Genomic DNA, 4,622 nt, shown 5'->3' on the forward strand with positions numbered 1-4,622 from the left:
ATGCCTTTAAAAGGGGATTGGACAAGTTTCTGGAGGAAAAATCCATTACGGGGTACAAGCTGTGATGTGTACGCGCAACCTCCTGATTTTAGAAATGGGTTATGTCAGAATGCCAGATGCAAGGGGGGGCACCAGGATGAGGTCTCTTGTTATCTGGTGTGCTCCCTGAGGCATTTGGTGGGCCGCTGTGAGATACAGGAAGCTGGACTAGATGAGCCTATGGCCTGATCCAGTGGGGCTGTTCTTATGTTCTTAGAAATAATGACATTTTGCTATTTCAAGTCTCGCCCAACCAGAAGAGGTTACTGGAAAAGAATGCAACAAATTTGGATGGAAAAACACCCAGGTACAGAAATAACAGAAGAAAGACTAGTAGATTAGCAAATATTTATAACACAGAATAGAATTTCATAGGTATTGAGTTGGAAGAACTGCAAAGAAAAATGCAGAAGAAATGGAAGAGAAAAGACAAATTACCACCAACTAAAGAATGTGATTAGGTGCAGGTAGAGGAAGTATTGGCAATATAGAGGATGCTATCAGTGTTGAATTATCTCAAATTCAAAATCAGGCAAAATCTCCTTTGCCTTCACCTCAAAAATGTGAACACCATGTATCATAAGAACATAAGAACACTGATTCTCTGCATTCCACCAGGTTTCCGTTATGTCCACTATTTCAGAAAAGCAACAAGAATTGCAAGCAACTGAGCATATGAACCAAGCAAATGTCAGGGTTTGACATCCAGCTCTGAAGGTAATTTCAAAAATGCATCTTGCTCAGGTATCAGGCAGGAGATATGGTCTGATGGTTGAGCTGCCAGTACCGCCTAAAGAATTAAGTTGGAACAACTGTGAACTCACTCCGGATGGGAAACAGAATGCCAGGCTGACAAGCTTCTGCTTTCCATTTTGGCAGAACAGAATTGCTACTGTTGATGAGCCACCACAGTGAGAGACTAGGGTAGTGTGTGAGAAAGTCAACTGGCACAAAATGAAGAACAGCCTTGAGGACTGTTTAGGCTAGATATACGTAAGTTTGCCTGTGGAAGCCTGATGGCCCAGAGCCAGAAGAGATAACCACATTGTGAAGGAAACATCTGGGGAACCGAGGGTTCTGTGAGTTTTCCACATAACTTTTGTAAAAACCCCATTGAAAAATGGTGGTTTAGATTAGCCTGCCTATGTAAACCATGCTGTGTAAAAACAGAGAAAGATGGTACAGGAATGCCCAGGTACAGTGACGTCACTAGTGTTCACGTTTGGATGCCAGTGCGTCACTCCCCCCATGCAGTCGTCAGGGCAACACCCAGGTGGTGGGTGTGGTGATGTAACATCACTCTGCCCCCACTGGTTTTTTGGCTATACCTTTAGATAGAACAAAGATAGAACACATTCTGCATGAAATTATGCACTGATTGATATATAACATGCTGATATTGTTCTTCCAAACTGTGATTTAGTGATTTTGGTCATTACCCCCCAGGGTGTCAACTTACTAACACATTATTGCAGCAGTTCTCAAACTTTTAGATTTTAGCATGTCACCTCCCCCCCAGTGTGCGTCACCCACCCAGTGTGCATCACCTGCTGTGGCCCACACCACCAGCACCCTCCTAGCAACACCACTGCCCAGATATCCACAGTTCTGCAACCCCCTGCGGTTAACTGAAACAGTGGATACCTGCAAACACCATCACCCCCACTTTGGAGGGTCCCTCACCTCTGGAGGGTCCTCTGTGCCTAGCAGTTAAAAAAAACAAAAAAACAAAACACTATTTCTATGAAACATGAAGTGATGTTTTTAAAGTAACATGGATTTTTTTTTAACTTCTGGGCTCAGAGGACCCTCTGGAGCTCTGCTCACCTCTCCTCCAGAGGGGGCACTGGTGGGGGGCCCCACTGACCCAATCTATGGATGAGTGAATCTGTAGATACAGAATCTGCAGATATAGGGTGCCCCCTGTATATAAATACCTATGTATGTATGCATGCATGTATGTCTGTATGTGATTGGGAACACCATACAAGCCATTAATACCTGGGCTATACCCATCATTTCCTACATTGCAGGAATAATAGATTGGACCCAGGCAGACCTAGAAACATTCAATTATAAGACAAGGAAAATGTGAGACCAGCAAGATAATGACCATCAATCATACTCTGCACTCCTACAGTGATGTGAACAGACTATCTCCCTCACAGCTCAGGTGGAAGAGTCCATCATACAGTAGAGGAACAAAAAAGAGACCTTGAAGAATATGTAAAGTATAGCCAGGAGGATACACTTAAAATGGTTAAAAACGAGAAATTAGTAGGCTTATAAAAAAGAACAAAGAACTGAGCAGAAAGGTGGGAAAATAAGCCACTGCATGGACAATATTTGTAAGACAGTACTGGAAAAATAAACATCACCAAGAACTTGCAGTGGCTCAAAAAAGGCAACTTGAAGAAAGAAAGAGGGTCTAATAATGGCTGCACAAGAACAGGCATTAAGAACAAATACAATAAAAGCAAAAGTAGAAAAATCACAACAAACAGCAAGTGCCATCTCTGCAAAGAAGCAAATGAAACAGTGGACCGCCTAATTACTTGCTGTAGAAAGACTGCACAAGCAGACTACAAGCAAAGGCATGACAAGGTAGCAACAAAGATACACTGAAACATCTGTAAAAAATGCAAGCTACCTGCAGGCAAAAAATTGGTGGTGGGACCACAAAATTTAAAAAGTCATTGAAAATGAAGATGCCAAAATATTATGGAATTTCTGACTACAGGCAAACATCTATCGCATAATAACCCAGACATAATAGAGAAGAAAGGAAAATCAAGTCAAAATCATCAATATAGCAATACCAGGTGATAGCAGAGTAGAAAAAAAAGAAATAGAAAAATTAACAAAATATAAAGATTTACAAATAGAAATTGAAAGGTTGTGGCAGAAGTCCAGAGAAACCCCAGTGGTGATTGGCACCGTCAGTGCAATTCCATATACCTTGAAGAACACCTTAACTTTTAAGGATACAGGGTGCACCAAAATTTCAACTGATCAACAACAGAAAAGTGGCCTCACTGCGAATGATTTATATTTTGTTTATATTATAGCAGGGGTGTCCAAAGTTTTTGGCTGGAGGGCCACATCATCTCTCTGACACTGTGTCAGGGGCCGGAGAAAAAAAAGAATTAATTTACTTTTAAAATTTGAATAAATTTGCATAAGTTTACATAAATGAATATATTAAAGATGAACTTGTATGAATGATTGATGGTCTTGCAATAGCTCAAGGCCTATAAAAGGCCTTGCACAAAGCAAGGCTGGCCATTCCTTTGTTGCCTCTGCTGCATCATAGACATGAAACAGTAAGCAGTGGAGGGAGCCCTCATCCCACAGCTCACACAAGAGGTCAAACAGTTGCCCCCACGCTGAGAGCAGTTGCGTTGGGCCAGTGCAGGCTCCAACAAATCTCCAGAGGGCCAGAGGCTCATTGGAGACTGCGGGCTCCCTGAGGGCTGCATAGAGAAGCCTTGAGGGCCGCATGTGGCCCCAGGGCCGGGATTTGGGCACCCTTGTATTATAGCATCAAAAATATGACTAAAGTCAGGCATCCAAGGTCTTTGGGAATGATTGTCTGGATAAAACCAGTTAACACTTACCTGACAGTGTGAACAATATACATAATAATCATATTTGTAGTAAGCAATCTGTGTAATCCATGGACCCTATAAATGTGTGGAATAATGGTTAGGTAAAATAAGATGTGGAGATTAATCTGACAAAATATAAAAGCATTGATTTTCTTGCTGTTGTGTTCTTTTTCCAAAACTTGTTAAAAAAAAGAAAAGAAAGAAAGATGGGAAATAAACAGCAGGTTCAGCAACAGTGAGATAGTAGCATTCACTTTTCTATTTAAATTCTGAATTTCAGGAGAGTCTTACTTATTGTCATTTGTCTCTCAAAGCCTCAGCTGACACTACATTTGTTGAAATATGAGCCAAACCCCATGAGGAAGACCCTCAGTGAATATTTTATAGTTACATCATCCTCTAACAAATATACTGCATAGACTTGAACTCAAAAACCACGGTGTGTCAACCTGGAGTTTGACAGCAGGAGTAAAATTGTATTCAAAAGACCGAAAAGTTGCACTAGGAGTACAATAAAGCAAAATGCTTTAGTCTCATTGATCTTAATGCAAGAGAATCAAATAGCTGTTTTGCTCTCTCCCAAAGAAATCAATGGGGATTTCACTGTGTCTTTCTTTGCCTGGATAATAACCAGGGAAATAAAGGGAAACTCTATTTTCTTTTATTTCCCTTTGCCTGTCAGCTCCTGGAGAAGAAGGGAGAGTTTTCTCCTAGATTGTGCCTTATAACATTACTTTTTCAAAACCAAGAGTACAATTCCTATATATCAGAATGGAACAATTTCTTATCTTGGTCTGACTTGGTCTAATTGCTTAAATTATCTCTTAGCACAGTCCTATGTATATTTATTCTGGAATAAGTTCTTTGCTCAGTGGGGCTTAATGCTAGAACAGGGATCTTGCAACTACAACCTGGGGGTCACTTCTGGCCCTCCACACATCTGGCCCTTGTTTTTTTGTCCAAGTATTTGCCAAA

This window comes from Tiliqua scincoides, chromosome 7, assembly GCF_035046505.1.
Source record: "Tiliqua scincoides isolate rTilSci1 chromosome 7, rTilSci1.hap2, whole genome shotgun sequence".
Taxonomy (NCBI): Eukaryota; Metazoa; Chordata; class Lepidosauria; order Squamata; family Scincidae; genus Tiliqua; species Tiliqua scincoides.